General features: G+C 39.7%; 1 pseudogene; it reads right to left on the reverse strand.

Moving 5' to 3' along the window:
• Nucleotides 1–17,219: 17,219 nt before the first annotated feature.
• LOC105309291 lies at nucleotides 17,220–17,961 on the reverse strand (annotated as a pseudogene).
• Between the last annotated feature and the right edge of the window lie 1,537 nt (nucleotides 17,962–19,498).

Genomic DNA, 19,498 nt, shown 5'->3' on the forward strand with positions numbered 1-19,498 from the left:
ACCTCGGATGATCTTATTAAAGTTAACCCTCATCTCATACTTCTTCCTGCCTAAGAAATTGCTTAAGTAAAATAATAAGTTTAAAAATGTTTAAGTTAAAAAAGTTACGTAAGGAAAATATAAGAAAGATATTCTTACAGTATACCATGACCCTAGTTTAGGCCTCTGTTAGCACAAATGAACATAGTTTAGAGGACCTGATGAATTCATATTTTGAATCTGGCGAATGAGATTGAAGAAGTGTGCTCGGATTTCAGTTGACACCCAGAAAGCTTCCTTGGCTCAGCTTTTAAAATTCAAGGACAACTGCCTATAAATTTATTCAGCTCTCTGAAATTGTGTTCTTGGTAGGAGTTCTTCATATAGTATCAAATTATTTTTATGCGCAATCCTCTAATTCCAAACTACAGACATATTGGTCTGCTGATAACTCAATTTAAATTCAATATCTGTTTCTACTTGACAAACTTCATGTATGAGATTGTTCAGACAATACTTTACATAGGCATGAGTGGCTATTAATATACTCTTTCATAACTTTCGTCGACATATGTTAAAAATAACAAGTTATTTGCAGGTTTAATTTGACGTCCCCTTAATCACTGACTATCAGGTATGCATGACAACTCAGTAATCTCAGTATAGACCTCTGATTATTCATACTTATTAGAGCCCCTGTAGCAGCAACATTGTAAGAGTGAGGGCCTGCCCAAATGGCCTCCTTATAGATAAGTCAGTGATTTTAAGTGGCATAACATAGGGCTGTGTTCTACCCCTTCTCCCCCTCATTTTGTATCTTGACTATTTGCAAACCTCTTTAGGATAACCTAGGACCATACTCTCTCACTTTAACTCCCAATGTAGACTAGAAAGATCAGTATTCTTCTTTATTGACATAAACTTGTTGAAATATTGATAGGCAATTAGTTCCATTATCTAATTATCATTAGAAATACTCCTTGAGATCAATTACTCTAAAACACCATTATTTGAGGCAAATGATCTTGTATCTTGCTTAGGATCAGCAGGTCTTGCATCTCCACTGAGGTATGGTTCCTTTCCTTCTTTATCAGGCCTGGAGCTTCTCCAACTAAGTTATGCTGCCACGTGATCTTAGTTATTGGCCTGGCAACTAGGAGGTACAGTGAGACAAATCCTGAGACAGGAGGGTGGGGGGCCTGTTGCCTAATGGAAGAGAAGACTCCGCAGTATCTTTCTACACTGGAAGCGGGGAGCATGCTAGCTTTTAATAGGAAGGGGTGGGTCACCTCAGAAGGGGTGGGTCACCTCAGAAGGCTCTCAGAAGGGGTCAAAGGAGTCTGGTGTTAAAGAACAAAATTCAACTGAGTAAATTTTAAAGACGTTATTGGCTTTATTCAGCAATTCATGCATCAGACAGCATCCAATCTTAGCAGATAGAAAGGAGCTCCAAAGAGCTGTACCATTCAAGAGGGTTTTATAGACTGAAGTGAGCAGGAACAAAGAAGTTGTGCTGGGAATTTGCTGATTGGTTAAAGCAGGGTTACTTTCTTTATATGAAGGAAAGAGAAGTCTTGGAGCCAGGTCAGGTTACTTGTGCTGAGCAGGCAAGTGCTGATTAGTTGACCTGGGCCTTCTTTTCTGGGATTGCCAAGCATGGAAACTGAGTAAACTTTTGGTTCGCTGATGTGGGGTTTAGCATGAGTGACTCGAACTTGGGCCTAATATGGTTTCTTTGGCACTGGGAAGCCAAACTCTTCAGGAGCATCCACCCACATATCCTCACTCCATGTATCAGCATCCCAGGTTGCCCCAGATAGGGCTCTGATCTTGGCATAGTAGACTGACTCAGCTGAGCTGATTCAATCATCTTTGAAGGTCAGTGAATGTAACTATTAAATCTTGAGCTTAGTCGTCAGCTCTTCCTGCTCTCCCACTGCAGGAGATAAGAGTCGCTTTGTAAACTACTAAAGAGGCCTTCTGGACTGCATACCTGTTTTTCTATTGTTTATTAACTGCCCTCGGTTTTTCATTATCTCTTTGTAGGATGTCATTGAAACTTAATAGCAAACAGACATTGATTTCTCATGTGTTGACAACTCCTCCCCTCTCCAAACCCCAACTCCAGACTTTTCAAATCCTTGCAACAGCCAGAGCATTCCCCCTCCATCAGAACCTTCTCCCAAATCACCACCAGTCTAAGTTTTAGCAATTAGACACATTAATCCAGGGACTCTCCATATCCTACACACTACCCAGGATGAGGTCCTCAGTGCCAGTCAAGTGGTGAGTGACCAGTCACCAATCTCCATCTTTTCTCCTGCTCTCTCAGGCCACTTCCAGCACCAACTGTGTCAGTTCAGGTCCCCTGGGCAGCAAACAGTGAGACAGAGTGAGGAGCGCAAAAAGTTTACTGGGGGAGTTTAACACTTGGGGAAAAGGAAGAAAGAGGAAACAGAAGCAACAGAGAAAACCTCTAAAGCCTGATGCAGATCTGACACCTATGAAAAAATAGAGGAGAAAGTAGAATGGGGCAGAGAGAGCCTCAGACTGCAGTGCTGAACAAAGACTGCCCGTTAGTGAATCCCTTTGTTGAACAGAAAGGGCCAGGACTTTACAGGCACATTATGCTCAGTCTTTGGCTGGGCCTTGGCCCAAAGAGCTGGGCTTCATAATTATGTGCCGAGGCAGACCCTGAAGACATTGCGGTTGGAGGCTGTCAGCTGACTGCACTCCTGGCAGCTGATGAACAAGTTCTTTCTTGAAGGAAGATGCAAGAGGCACGTCTTCTTGTCTGCCGTAGCAGGCCAGACTAACAGATGTCCACCTCATTTTCATCAGTAATATGATTACCTTCTATACTAAACAAGTAAATCATGGAGACTTTCATTCTCATGGTTCTCTTTAAAGAAAACTACCTCACCTACAACCTCTGTGGAGAGAAAAATAGGTAAAAGGTATAATGGCTACCGTTTATTAAGCACCTGCTATTTTTAGATACTAAACAAGTCGCCCAGTATAAATTCTCCTTAACCTTTACACCATTTATTGTCTCCAGGTGGCCCTCATCTCCAAGGTGAGACCATCCCACACTACTGGCCAAACTGAATAGAACAAAAGCTGCTACCTTCCCTGACTCAGGTTCAGATTCACCCTGGTCCCCTTTCTCCCACCATTTTATTTTCTGAACTCCAAACTTGTGTGTGACTTCAGCTGACACATATTCCCAGTTTTAAGTCTGGGTTTCTTTTCCTTATGACTTCTCCTGCTCATTTTCACTTAGTTCCCCTTCTAGGCTTCCAGCCCTCAGATACAGTGATCCAGGCTTTGGTCCATTTCCTGACTCACACTTTGGTGCTCCCAGGTCTCTGATCTCAATCACTAGTGCAAAAGCCACCCAACTCTATCTTTCATCTACCCAGGGGTCATCCCTGCTTGGTTTCCATTCGTTTGGGAACAAGAAAAAATAAAATTATCAGGCGCGATAGATATTATTACCCCAATTTTACAGATGAAGAAACCGAGTCCCAGAGAATTTAGTAGATTGCAGAGCTAGGTATCCTAGCTATTGTTAAAATACATTATTTAAAACTTGAAAAATTGGGTTGCATGTCTTTCCAACGCTTCTTGGGATGTTGACAGGATCACTCAATAAGTATTTAATTATCTAGGGGACAATCTGTGTGCAATTACCATTTACTATTAATTAAGGGCTTAGATTGAAGTTATATGGTAATTTTTCTATGCAATAGAAAATATAGTCCCAAAGTTACAGTTTCATTGTCCTTTGGACATTAACCAGTTTTGTCTATAACTTAGTAAATTTATTTCAAATTGCCTTTCATAATAGATTATAAATATGCCAGTCCTCAAAATGTTCTTTGAACCAGCATTACCATCTTATTGATCTCCTCATTAATGAGTCCAATAAAATCTTTGACATATGTCCATTCTATATTTGTATGAGAGCCATGTTTTTAACTTTTGAAAATTACTCTTTGACACCATCATGTTTGACTTCGAAGTCCTCGGTCTTTTGTATGAGAGCCATGTTTTTAACTTTTGAAAATTACTCTTTGACACCATCATGTTTGACTTCGAAGTCCTCGGTCTTTCTCTAGACTAGATGACCTTTCGAGATGGACATACTGATATATATTGGAACAGAAAAAGAGCTGTGACCCCTGAGGTTAATTTTCTCTAGAACTGACAAACATATCTTTTGCTGCTTATCTCCACTCACGTCAAGGCTAGCCCCCATCTTGGGCCATGTGTTTGAGAACAGCTTGCCTCTGGAGAAGAGAATAATTCAGGTACACTGATCATGAGATCTGCCTACAAAATTGTTCCCAAGATTTTTGAATTCTTGAAACAAAGCTTAAGGGCTTGAAGCAAAGGCTTGAATTCCTCTTTAAGGACTCTTTTGCTCTGGGAAGCCTTTGGAATACATGAGAGTAAAGCAAAGACCCTATTGCAGAATGGACTATGAAGAACTAATCTACTCTGTAAAATGCAAAAAGTTGTCTGTACTGTGGGCAGAGTGGCATGCTGAGAGTTTATGATGCTTTGCGTCATGGTAACTATTGTTACCTGGCAAGACACTGGAGTCCCTTCTTCTATTCCTACCACACAGAAATGCTGGAAAAGAGATGAAAAATATTTTTAAAAGATAGTTGAGCTCAAAAGCAAATCCCCAGGTTTCAGAAGAACAGAGATGTCAGGATCAAAGCAGTGAGGAGGAAATGAAGTCAAGCAACTTTTAGAGTATTTGCCCTGGAGAGATAACTCAGGGGCTGTGCTGTTGACATAAGAACAGGACTGGAATCCAGGCAAAAAGAGCAAAACAAACCAGGAAACCAGATCTAGGTTCTCTAAATAAAGGTGGACACTAAGAAGGGTTTTCTTGTCCTTCGGCAGAAAGTAGAAGCAAAATGTACACAAGTACAATGCCCACCGTGGACTACTGGAGTAAATAGAGCTACTGTAAGAAACTTGAACCCCGAGCATGATCTCTGCCTGGAGGCAGGTACAAGTTAGTACTATCTTAGACTATAAGTTTCCTTTGCTAAGAAACTTACTTGAAACTGATCTTAAATCTATGAATTTTGCAAAACCAAAGAAGAGGCAAATGTTAAACCATCCAATTGAGACATCTGCTCAACCCAGGGCACACAGAAGACCCACATGGAAGATAATACTCACTGAAAATGAGCTCACAGCACAAAAATTACAAAGCACATGAGGACACTCTGCCTTGAGTGTCTGCTCTGCATAATGCTATTAATCAGAAAGTCTATTGCAAGGAACCACAGTGAAATCTAATAGGTATAAGGGAACATCCTCTCCTTTTCCCTTATTCTTAACGAGCCTATTATAAAAGAACATTTGTCTCTTTAAGCAATGGAAAGAGTTATGCCTTAGTTTGGGCATGCCCAGAAGCCAACTCTGAGACAAGGATTCAAGTGCAAGTAGGGGCTGTACAGAAATCACCTTGGTGTAGGGAGTGATGCAGGGAAGGCAAGGCAGATAAGGTGCGTTATGAAGCCTCCTGCTATGGTGGGCACCTGGAGCTTAACCTAATGAGGCGACTCTAGTGAAATGGTATAAAATATATACTTCTGAATTATCCTGCCCAAGGGGCAGGGCCAGAGCTAGGGTATTAATAATGAGATATAATTTACAATGGGTGATAATTATTATAATAAGAGATTTGGCTGAGGGCTAGTCTCAGAGAGTTGAATTCCTGACACTTCTGTCCTGCTGCACCAAGCAGAGAAGTCCCAGACCGGGGTTGGCGGGGGTGCGGGGTGGCGGCGGGGGACGACTTTATACACAGATGCAGCTACTGGATAGTGGAAGTCTGAGAGAACACACTGAAATGATTAAGATGGGAGGGCCATGGATGGGGCGCTGAAAGTGTTGGCTATAAGCAACTTTTGACTCTGTCTCTGCCTTTTCTTTCTCTTTGCCTCCGTAGGAGTAGAGAGAATGTACACAGAGTATAGAGCTTGTTCTCAAGGACACATCTGTAAGTTTCTTTTCCCCTTCTGACTCTCCCTTCTTTTAAACCTGGGAAGCCTTTATATAGCTTTAAGTTGTTCTGATTGATCTGATCTTCCAAATCTTTCTGTGCCAACCCTGAAGCCTTCAGGGCCTTGGCTTTTGATACCCAAACCACTCAGGCTCTTGCAACCCCAAAACTTTTCCTCTCATAAATAGTTCTGCAAAGAGCTTCATTAAGCATAGTTTGTAGTACAAAAATAAATTATTATCTTTTCTCTCTTTCTGCTCATTTTAATAAGGGAAGAGATGTGGGGGTTTAAAGAAATTACCAATAATGAAAAATGTATTTGTTTACATTTCAAAATACTACTTTGCTACAGGAAATATGGCATGACTTTGTTTTCTATAAATTGCCTTAAATTCTGTTTTGAGTCTCCATTCCCACTGAGCAGATGATCTCAATCATTATTGAAACAACTCCCCTCTCACAGTTACATCAGAATCCAGGAGTCTTATAATAAGAGAAGAGGGGAAAGGGACCTACATAGTAAGCAACCGGCCCTGCTGAAAGAGTGGTCTGGCCTTTGTCCTGGCTCTTGGAAGTAACTTCTAAACACTTGGAAATTCCCATGTGATAGGAGGGTCTTTTCTGTTCATAGTGAGCAACTTGGACCATACCATATAGTTTATGCTAATGAGATAACTCAGAGTAGAGCCAGCCACACTAGATAGGTTTTCTGTGTGGGCTGGCCACACTAGAATGACTAACCATGTGATGGAAGGTGGAGGCTAGAGAGTCAATTCAACCAGAATTCAAGCAATCATACCTACATAATAAAGCCTCAATAAAAACTCTGTACACCAAGCTTGGGTGAGCTTCTTGGATTGATAATATGCATAGAATATTGTTAACGAATCCTGAAAAAAATGGAAGCTTTGAGACTGGAACCCTATGGAGCCTTTCCAGACTATGTTCTATGCATCTTTGGCTGATTTTAACACATCCTTTTCCTGTAATAAATGTAAATGTGAGTATAATAGGTTTCAGTAAGTTCTGCGAGTCTTTCTAGGGAATTATCCAACCTGAAGGTGTTTTTGAGAAACCCCTGCTTATGTACTGTTGATGGAAATATAAGTTGGTACCACTGCTAAGGAAAACAATATGGACATTCCTCGGAAAATTAAAAATAAAACTACCATATGATCCAGCAATTCCACCTCTAGGTATATATCTGAAGGAAACAAAATCACTATTTTGAAGAGACATTTGTACTCCCCGTGTTCACTGCAATATTATTTACAATAGCCAAGACGTGGAAACAACCTAAGTAACCTAAGTGTCCATTGATGGATGAATGGATAAATATTTTACGCACACACACACACACACACACACGCACACACACACACGCACACACACACGTCTCCCCTTATCTGTAGGGGATACATTCAAAGACTCCCAGTGGCTGCCTGAAACCGCAGTTAGATAGTATCAAACCCTATATATACTGTTATTTCCTATACATACGTACCTATGATAGCTTAATTGATAAATTAATAAAATAGAACAATTATAACAATATACTGTAATAACAGTTATGTGAATATGCTCTTGCTCTCTTTCTCTCTCTCTCCCTCTCAAAATATCTGATACCAATCTGATAACCTAGACAGCTACTCAGTGACTAACAGGCGGGGGGTGTATACAGCGTGGATACGCTGGACAAAGGGATGATTCACGTCCTGAGCAGAATGAAGCGGACAGTGCGAGATTTCATCTCACCACTCAGAATGGCACACAATTGAAAACTTATGAATTATATCTGGAATTTTCCATTTAATATTTTCAGAGCACAGTTACGGACTCTGGCTAACTGAAATGTGAAAAGTGAAACCACAGAGAAGATAATATATATAATGAAATATTATATAGCTATAAAAAAGAAGGAAATCCTGTCATCTGTGACAAAATGGATAGACTATGAGGGCATTATGCCAAATGAAATAAGTCAGACAGAGAAAGACTAACACTGTATGATCTCACTTATATGTGGAATATTAAAAAAAAAAAAAACAACTCATAGAAAAAGAGATCAGATTTGTGGTTACCAGAGGCAAGAGGTAGGGGGTGGGGGAATTGGATAAAGGTGGTCAAAGGGTACCAATTTCCAGTTTATAAGAGAAATAAGTACTGGGGATATAAAACAAAACAAAACAAAGCAAGAGTAACAAAAAATCTGATAACTGTTGAATCCAGACCCGCTGCAATATATTTTTGTAATAAAAAAATACACTGAAATCTGAACACATTCTTAAGTTGTTCTTGTTCTCTTAATGTCCTTAGAAATGCATGACATTCAGTCAAAAGTCTGAATTGGAAATTGTTTTCATAAGATCTACTAATCATGGAGTTAGCTGTCTCAAAAAAGTAAAATGACTTCTTAATGACATTCTTAAAGATAATGGAATGTACAGCACGATGACTAGACTTGACACTGCTATATGGTCCATTAAGAGAATAAAGCCTGAAAGTTTCTATCGCAAAGAAAAATTTTTTTTTTCTTTTGTAATTATACAAGGTGATGGATATTGACTAAATTTATTGTGGTAATTGTTTCATAATATATGTATGTCAAGTCATTATACTGTACACGTTATACAGTACTGTATATCAATTACGTCGCAATAAAAGAAGAAAAAAAGAAAGGAAACCCCTGTGTTAGTAGCTGGTGTCAGAATTCTTGGACAAGACTTGGCATTCTGGAGGACTCTACCCTTAACCTTACAGTTTGGCTAACTCCTTGTAAGTCACTAACCTTCATTTCATCGTGGCTAATTGTTCTGTTACCTTCATTTCATCGTGGCTAATTGTTCTGTTGTCCAAGACTGAGCTTCCCTTGAGGTACAGCAATGCCCTGCTTTTGCGCCCTGCATGGGTCAGTCACATATCTGCAGAGGTTGAGAACTCCCATGGCTAAGGTCTATGTCGATTTTGCACCGACCCCTTTGAGTGTTGCTGCCTTCCCAAGATTCTGCCTAAACACTACCCCCTACATTTCCTTACCATCAAAATATTCATAGTAACACTGTTCATTATGGCCCCAAACTGGAAACAATCCAAATGACCATCAAAAGTAGAATGGATAAATATATTCCAGTATGGTATACAATGGGATATTATACAGCAACAAGAATGAACAAACTAAATGACACAAAGCAACATAGATAATTCTCACAGACAATGTTGAATGAAAGAAACTACAAACAAGAGTACCAACACTATGGTTCTATTGATATAAATTTTAAAAACAGGTAAAACTAATGTAAAGTATTTAAAATAAGAATAATAGTTGAAGAGTTACAGAATATGACACCCCAAAATATGCCTCTTTGGCATAAGAATTATTTTGAGGTGGCATATTTTTGAGAAAAAGCAGACACAAGAGAAGCTCTAAAAATAGTAGAATTTACCCTTTTGTCAGGAAAATTTACATGTATAAGGTTAATCTCCATTTTTAAGGGTGTCTGCCTCTCTCTACCAGGAAGAGAAGAGTGACTCTAAATCACAAGAAACTCTTATCAATGGAGAAGGCGTGAACTTAAATCTGAATAACAATCTGTGTTTTTTCTGATAACCTCCCATAACTGGACTCCCCACCCCACCTCAACATCTTTCTTTTGTCTTTAGCTGAAGATGGTATTTAAGATGGTGTCTTGGGCCATTTCAGAGAGTTTTACTCAGATTTCCTGGGTATCTCCCATGTATACAAGACGTGTACATGTAATTAAAGATTTTTTTTCCCCTGCTGTTAATCTCTTTTTATTATTGGTGGGGAGGTCTCAGCCAAGAGCTCAGAAGGGTAGAGGGAAAATTATTTTTCCTCTCTTGCATAGTTATCCAAGGGAATTATGACTGAAGGGATGCAGAAGGAGGCATCTGGAATTCTGGAAATATTCTCTTTCTTGATCTGGGTACTAGTTATCTGTGTGTGTTCACTTGGTGAAATTTTGTAGAGCTACACACTTATGACTTGTGCATTGCATATATTTCAATTAAAAGTTTATGTTAATATGGTATCACGCTCTCTTTTTGCCCTTAGGGACACTTCTCTTCAGTGGATTTAGGATTTAGGAAAAAAAAATCCAGGATGGGAGGTGTTTGTACCTGACTTCTCCGAAGGGTGACCAACTTGTCCTGGTTTGCCCAGGCCTTTACCAGTTTCTGTACTCAAAGCTTCACATGTCAGGAACTCCTATGGTCCTAGCCCTGGGCAAACTGGGAAAATTGGTTATCTTTCTGCCTACAAATATGATATAAATTTGGGAAGGAACATAATACTTATTGACTAACTTTCTGGAATGAGGTGGGAAGAACATACATTATGTCCTTAAACAAAAAACCTCTGCGGCTGAAGTCTTTAAAAGAAATGGTTTACTAAGCCATTGCTAGCAAAAAAAAAAAAAAAGAATACTGGTTTGGGGCCTGGAGTCTAAACCACCAGCATCATGGTTAATAAGGAAAGATATGTCCATCGTCCTGTAATTTTGCAAGCGTTTTTATGCATCAAGTTGTGTGTGGGGGTGGGGGGATGTCAGCTGTTCTGGAAGGATTTACATTAGCTATAGACAAAGGATGGCCAGTTCGGGTTGAGGCGCAGCAGGGTCCCTAAAGCGCATGCGTAATCAGAAGCCAAGACACGAAGGCTCCTAGGGTTCGAAGACACCTGTCTATTGTCTTTTTAAAGAGAATCTCGGAAATTGCTACCTGGGAAATAATTTAATAACTTCAACATTCACTACAGAGTGTGAGCAGTCTTTTGTTGATTTTTCACTACGGTTAACTGATAATCTCTTTTTGTGTCCCTCCATCCTCTGGCCTGTTGTAATTTAATTTAGGACATCTCAAGAATTTTCTCCTTGTCATCCTCAATAAAACATCCCGCCACAATACTTATGGTTTACTCATCATCATAATCAGCAAAAGATCTCTCTGTTTGTGAAATGAAAGACATTATATCACTTTAAAAGTCAGAATCTCCATTAACCTAAAAGCTCAAGTCACATGTGCGCACACACAGAACCATCTGAACCTAGATCCAGAGGGAGATATTCAGCTGGAAAGTTTACTTTTAAAAAGGTCAAGTTATTCTCCCTGAAGTTCCTGTAGACAAGTGATTTTAGAGATAGAGGCCCTTAGAGATCTAAAGGAAATGCTATTATAATGCAAATAAACCTTCCTGCAACCCAGCTGTGACATTTGATACCACAGAGAATATGACTGAAAATACACAGCTCCACTCTGGCTTTTCTCAAATGAAAAGAGAATTGAGAGACAACTATAATTTGCAAGAATAAAAACCAAAACATGTGAACTTCCATTTTAGTTCAAAGGATGACGATGCTGGAGGCAAGTGGTAGGGGTGGGCTGCAGAATAGCTACCGAACAGAAATATTGAGTTCGGTCTTGGCCAAAATAGGAAGCCAGAGAAGACTCTTTAAATGAACTTCTCAGTCAATAAGTCTCTAAAACAATGTGTTACTCCTTTAACGTCTTCTATTACACAGTGATTAAATGGGCACTCACACAGCACTGATTAAAAACATTTTCTTGGGCCCATTTCTCCAATTCCAGTTCTACAGCACTTAATGTTCCCTCCAAAATTGCTTTGGGGACAGCAATCTCCTGTCAGGGAAATGAATTCAAAAGTGCTTCCCTACCAGGGCTGAAAGAAATTTGCTCCTTCAATCTACAACTCGGAAAATATCAGGCTTTAGATTGCTTTGGGAAGTTAACAAAAATAAATTCAAAAAGACTGATATTGAGTGAGGTAATCTTAAGACAGTCTACATACACATTTAGTCTTTAAACTATCATTCTAAAATAGACGATTACCAACATTTTTCAGCAGAATGTACTTGTTTACCCAAGTAAACTATTTGAATAGCATGTTTTGTAAGCATTAGCTTTTATAACTATCTCCTTTTCTGAGGCCTTCACGACTTTGGGGCACACTATGTATTTAATCCCTGCACATGCACTGCTTAGTATTCAGCCACAGACTTCAAAAGGAACCCTATGCCAGTTTCTGGATCTTCTCTGTCTAGTCACCTCCCCTCCTGTACTTTGCCCAGCATACACATCTCTCTCCAGTGAACATTTCTGGACACGTGGGTGAAAGAAAGCAGAATTTGCTATCCCCAAAGATGCCTCTTTGGCATATCGATTATTTTGGGTTGCTTATTTTTGAGAGGTTTCGGATACAAGAAAATCTGTGAAAACAGAGTAGAAGTTGCCACTTTGTAAGAAACATTTATATTTGTAAGGGAAATCTCCATTTGTAAGGGTGTCCCCCTCACTGTACAGGGAAGTGGAAGAAGACTCTAAATCTCTAGAAACTGATATTAATGCAGAAGGCAAAGATTTATACCTATCTGCATAACAGCCTTACCCTCTTTTTGTGCTCTGCCTGAAAACTTCCCATAACGGGCTCCACCGCCCCAGATCTTCACCTTTAGCTGAAGATAGTATTTAAGATGGTGAAATGGGCCATTTTAGTGAGTTACTCAGTTTTCCTGGGTCTCTCCCATGTGTACAGGAGATATACGTATTATTAAACTTCTATTCGTTTGTCTTAATCTGTCTTTTATTACAGGTGGTCTCGGGCAAGAACCTAGAATGGCAGAGGGAAAATAATTTTGGTAGAGGCAATGATGTGCACTGGGACAGTTTGCTTGGCTTTCTGTCCACTTGGGAACAGACCCCTCACAGCCTTTTTTTACACATGACTCTAATTCTTCCTTCCAAATGGATCCTCTAGCAAAAGCCGTAGCTTAACACAATTCTGGGGAGCATCATTCACCTACATGATCTAAGAGGTGCCACTCGACTACAGTTTTGTGATGTCTAAGCCCTGTCTCACCCTCTACTTCTATTTCTGGTCACCTAGAATGAGGATTAGTCACTTGTTCACATTGACCTTAAAGCCAGTGTGTCCATGCTTTTTTGATTGTTTGCCCCATCAACAAAATATTTTTAATCACATTCTCCAACACATATATATACCTTTATTTCTAAAATATATATATGTGCCAACACACACAAAAAATAATACAGAATTTTTAAAAGTATGAAATACGAGCTAAATATATAGAGAACTTCTAATAATTTTTGAGATCATCAGATTGGATGAAAAAGCAACATCCACATATGTTGCCTACAAAAAAACTAATTTTGAATTTAAAGATGGAAATAGGTTAAAAGTAAAAGCATGGGAAAATATATACCATGCTAATACTAATCAAAATAAAACTGGAATGGTTATATTAATATCAAAGTAAATTTTGGAGTAAAAAATAATACCAGGAATAAAGAGGGGCATTTTGTAATAATAAAAGAGTCGATTCATCAAGAGTATATAACAATCATAAATAGTTATAAACTTAATAACAGAGCTTCAAAATACTAGAAGCAAAAATTGATAGAATTGAAAGGTAAAGTAGATAATTCCATAATTACAGATTTAAATACCCTCTCTGTCAATAATTAATAGAACAAGTAAACAGAAAATCAGCAAGTATATAGGAGACTTGAACAACACTATCAACTAATGTGACCTAATGAACATTTATTAAATATTCCATCCACCAAGAGCAGAATACACATTTTTTTCAGGTACACATGGACTATTTAGCAAGATAGACTGTTCTCTGGGCCATAAAGCAAGTCTCGATAAATTTAAAAGAATTCAATTTATGCAAAGTGTGTTATATGACCACAATGGAATTAAATTAGAAATCAATAATAGAAAGAGCTCTAGAAAATCTTCGAATAACACAACTCTAAAAATGCACAGGTGAAAAAGAAGTCATAAGAAAAAATAAGAAAATATTTTTAACTGTATGAAAATGAAATATGACATATTAAAATTTGTGGAATGTACCTATGGTCATGCTTAGAGGAAAAGTTATAGCACTAAACACCTGTATTACAAAAGAAGAAAGGTCTGAAATCAATGACCTCAGTTTCCTGATTAGTTGGGAAGTTAAATGATTTGTACAAGCCACTTACAGAGATTCTCTACACGTGAGTTCTCTTCTTCTGGATTTTTTATTTTTTTTTTTGAGATTCTTACACTTGGCCTCTTTCGTTGGCTATTAATGACAAGTGGGCCACATCTCCGTTTCTCTCACTCACCCCTCACCTAGGAAGAGGCTCCCCAGCCCCATTTGCATCCCCTTAGAAGCTTGAGAAGAAACCAGTGTCAGATTCAGGAGAAAGAACACATAGGAAAGGCCATTTAGGCCAATTCCCAGTCTAGGCAAAAACAATGCTCACTCCTCATTAGTGATCCAGTCCACCTTACCTGGGCCAACATGTCCACATAGAGGTTTGAGAGCCAAGGCACTACAGAGTTTGTGTTAGTCTCCTTGGGCTGCCATAACAAAATCAGATAGACTGGACAGTTTAAACAAGAGAAATTTATTTCTCACAGTTCTAAAGGGTGGAAAGTCTAAGTTCAGGGTGCCGATCAATTCAGTTCCTAGTGAGAGCTCTCTTCTTGGATTGCAGACAGCAAACTTCTCACTGTATCCTCACACTGTCTTCCTCAGTGCATGTGCATGGAGAGAGAGAGAAAAAAAGTGTCTGTCTCTCTTCCACTAATCCCATCCTGAGGGCCCACCCTCATGACCTCATCTAACCCTAATCGCCTCCCAAAGACCCCGTCTCCAAATACCATCACATTGCTGGGGTTAGGGCTTCAGCATATGAATTGGAGGGGGGGGGTGTACACCAATTTTCAGTCCATAATAGATACAAGTTCCTACTAAATAGCTCTCCCAGAAATCTATAACATGGCAGGTTGCTTATGGAGAATTCTGGGACTTTGGTTCCGGTCATCATTATGTCCTTCTTGAAAAACAAGCAAATATTATGTATCGCTTAGGACGCCAGAAGAGAAAAAGAACTCTTTATTAACTCAGGGCACATAATGACATTACAACATTAGTACAATATCCTTAACAAGAAGGGAAATATGCTACAGAAGGGAGTGAAGGGCAGAGAGAGAAGCCCAGAGTAGCTGAATGCCAACGGAGCAAAAGCATGACTTTTTACCCAATGCGACCTTGACTGTCGAAGACCTTCAGATCTTGGCTCTACCTACCGATCATCAGCTGTAGGACTTTGAACAAGTTACTCAGCTCTCCAAAGCTCAATTTCCACTTGTGTAAAATGCGAATAGTATGAGAAACCAGTTCTCAAATTTGTTGTGAGACTGGGAGACCATATGAGGAACATTTGAAAATGTTGATTTTTTTTTCTTAATTTTAATCAGTTTCAAGTGTACAGTACATCGGTTGAAAATGTTGATTTTGATATTAATGTTGCCCATCGTTTGGATCAGTGTCTTCTCAGTCATTATCTCCCAGCAGAGATGCACGGCTGAGACACTGTATCACATAATTGTGTTCTCACAGTTTGTGCTTCTCCTCCTCTCTCCTAGTGTGAATCTTTGGAGACCTTAAACTGAGGTTAAATGTCTTTTCGCCCAGTCTGCACGCTTTCACAAATTTGATAGTCTGAATTATATAATCCCACCATGCCTCCTCCTTGTTAGAATAAAAAAGATCCAACTCTCATCCAACTACTCTGGTTAACTATTTTCCAGTGTATTTTAGGATTATTTAAAAAGAAAAAAATCCATTAATTAATTAACCCAATAAATATTTATCGAGCATCCATCAAGTCCATCTAGGTACCAGGTATATAGCAGGGAACAAAATAGACTATAGTCCCTTATATGTCATACCAGTATAAACAACTACAATAATGTAAACTTCTCAAAGTCTGTTGACTTTGTTCCAGAACTTCTGTTTAGAATGGTTACTGTCTCCATTCTCAAATAAAGTTGGTATTTAATTTGTATTTTGACAAGTACAAACTAATGAAGGTATCTTTAGTTCTAGAGATGAAGGAATCTGGAGTTTATCAGACAAAATGAACACCAAGAAAATCACATATCATAAAGAAAATGAGCATGCTGAGAAGAGAAAGAAAAATCCCTGTGACAATCATTAATATTTTTTCTCTTTAAACGTTTACTTTATAATGTAAAAAGGAAGGAAACGTCGTGAGGTATTTAGAAGATATTATAAACTCCAAATCCACATTAAATATATTTAAAAGTGAATAAAAGAATTTTAGAAGTAACTTCAGCAATCTGACAATCACATTGAAAAACTATAACAGTGCATGAATTTTCTCATCTGTACATTTTTTAAAGTCACTGCGTAGGTGCTTTACTAGACTTTCAAAATCAAATTTTTGACAGGGCCCAGAAAGTCAGCTTCATTGCTAGTTATGAGAGATAATCTTTGAGCATTTATACCAATCATATCAAAACTAGCAAAAGTTTAGCTGCAATTTTTTGGAGGGTAGGGGAAGCTATCTGGGTTTCCTTTTTCAAAGAGAGTCCTTTGATACTGTATGATATGGCAATCTGAGGGTGCCAGTTTTCTATTTTGCTGGCCCCATGCCTTCTCCAAGTTGCCAACTCACTCTATGGAGTGGAATTAAGAACCTGTCTGAATCAATAGGCGCACTTGTATCAGAGAATGCTAGTTCTCCCCCAACATCCATTTTCCCTTTCTTCTAAGGAAATAGAAATTTTAGCTAGGCGCAGCATTAATAAAGGTCGGTGAGATCTTGGAAAGCAGCTCACAGGCATCGGAAGCAACAGCATCAGGATAAATAAGAAAGATTTATAATGCTGAGCAGAGCCTGCTGCTTCTTGCTACTTTTAGCAACATCCTACAGAGGGATGGACCCCAGTTAGAACTAGCTAGACAGCAACCAAAAATGGAAGAGAACATAGCTCTGTCAAGAGTCATTCTTTGCCTGTGGCCTGCAATTTCAGAGTCCCAGACAACTGAAAAAGCCAACTGCTTTCTGCAACTCCACAGTGAAGCAGTTTAAAGAGGCTACAAAAAGGAAGACTTGGGAAGAGATAATACTGGGCCTTCTTGACCACTAAATGAGAGCCAGAGCAGAGGTAAAGAGCATATTAAGAATGTCAACCTCCCACCTAAACCTGTTAAGAAGAGCTTAAGGAAGCAACTGTCAAGATGAATGAGAGGGAGGTGAGTCAGCACAGAGAACAGTGAAACATTAAGAGAATTTGCCTGGAAGAGATCATGGGCTACCTGTTATTTCTTTTTTTTTTTTTTCTTTTTTCTTGTTAGATCATCTTTCTTCCTCTGGAGCTGTGTTTGAGGCCACTCTGATACTTTTGTCTCTTCATTATCAGTCAAGGAGAGGACCTTTCTGGCTTGGCAGAACTGCAGGGCCTCCTTGAAATACTTGGGAAGCAGGGAACTATCAGCATTCCCTGGAGTCAGGATCACCCCCATTGGCAGAGCAGAAGAAGGGAATGCCAGGGTCCTGGTGATGAACACAGCCACTTCACAATTTGGCCACATGTCACTGATGATACCACTGTCCCCCTGCGGTCCTAGGGCCAGGTGGATGTGCATTCTTCCCAGGCAGGCAGGGCCTTGAGCAAGATGGATGGCCAGTGCTACCAGAATGTGCTATGGATGAGCATCAGGAATAGGGCCTGTGGGATCCCTAGGGGTATCAGCTCTAACTAAGTTACCTTCAGGGAGTGACCCTGATTGGCCTGGATGAGAGAGCCAGTGCTGGGATCCTCCCGGCTGCATGGCAAGGTGCTGCTTCCCATTGGGTCCATCATGCACCACACGTCTTCAGCTGAGAATCTGAGAAACTGGGGCAGCTCCAGGAAGGCTCCCAGGAGCATGAAGCTGTTGGCCCCCATGAGAAGCCCCAACTTCAGGGCCCACGGTGCAAGGTGTAGGACAAAGCTTGGACAGTTGCACATCTTGGTCAGGTTGTTGGGGTCTGTGAGCCCTTCTACCCCTGGGCCCTGCCGTTTGCTGCCTTCTTTCTCCAGAGGACTTCATGGCCACGACAGACTTCCAACTGCCTGGCAGCCGACCCTGCATGATGGTTCCTTCTACATGTAATTGACAAGCAGCAAATAGACCAGAAGCCTACTGAATGTTAGAGGGAGTCTGAGAGCCCAAGAATCCAAAAACCTGACTTGCTAATGCCTATGATGATTACAGCCTCTGTAGAAGAGGAAAAGTAATTTCCCTTTTACTCATCTAGGTTCATGACTGACACCCAACCCCTCCCCTCCACCCCATAATAAAATACAGACTAACAGGAGAAAAACAAACAGAAGTTTAATAACCTGTACACTTCCCATATGCATGGAAGAGACCTGGAAAACTGAGTGACTACCTAAATGACCCAAGCTATCATCTTAAATATCATCTCTAGGTAAAGACAAGGAAGATGTTGGGGGTGGGGAGTCAGTTATGGGAAATTATCAGGCAAAACACAGTAAAAGAGGGTAAGGTTATAATGCAGATTTAGGTCTTTGCCTTTTTCATTAATGTCAATTTCTAGAGATTTAGAGTCATCCTTCTCTTCCAGGTATAGAAATGGAGATTTCTCTTAAAATATATGTCTTACAAAAGGATAACTTCTAATTGGTCTTCAAAGTTTCTTCTGTATTTGCTGTTTCTTGAAAATAATTAGCTCAACATAATGCTTATATCAAAAAGGCATATTTTGGGGTGGCAAATTCTGCTTTCCTTCACCTCTACGCAGTGGTATGCCCTTCGAACTATTCAGCAGGAAATAAACTGTGAAAACCGAGCAATCCCCAAGAAAGGCCCACCGCAGATATGGCCATAATAATCAATGGAAATGAACCTACCAGCAAGCAGAGACCAGGGCCATATAGGACAATGGACAAGGGGTTCTTTTAAGAGAGCGTAGCTCAAGGCAGTCAGATGAGCTAACTAAGGAATTTAATCCAATGCTAGCACAAGGAGCTTTTGCATTTTCAAGCCATTAGGATTCAGTAATTGCCATGAACTGATGACTGCTGAGAGTAAGGTCTCCATTTTCAGTGTTAGCATTTCTGTTCTGGTCACTTTGCTCCTACTCCGCCATTTTGTTGTGGATGGAGCACATCACTTGTGTTATTTTTATATATTGCAGGATCACAAGGAGACACATCTGAACCTGACATAGGGGATCACACATCACTCAGAGGTCCTGGACTTTGAGATGTATGTAATATAGGGGAGGAAAAAAAGAATTTTCCCTTTACCCTTCTAGGTTTGTGGCTGAGACCACCACACCACCACCACCACCCCTGTAATAAGAGACAGATTAACAGGAGAAAAACAAAAGTTTAGTAACATGTATATCTCCTGTATAAATGGGAAATAATCAGGAAAACTGAGTAACTCCCTAAAATGGCCCCAGCCACAAATTCAAATACTTTCCACTAAAGACAATAGAAGATGTGGGGCCTGGGGGAAGGCCAGTTACAAGAGGTTAGCAGAAAAGCGCAGTAAACAAGGTACAGTTGTTATGCAGATTTAAATCTTTACCTTCCTCATGGATAAGAGTTTCTAGAGA

This window comes from Pteropus vampyrus, unplaced genomic scaffold, assembly GCF_000151845.1.
Source record: "Pteropus vampyrus isolate Shadow unplaced genomic scaffold, Pvam_2.0 Scaffold714, whole genome shotgun sequence".
NCBI lineage: Eukaryota > Metazoa > Chordata > Mammalia > Chiroptera > Pteropodidae > Pteropus > Pteropus vampyrus.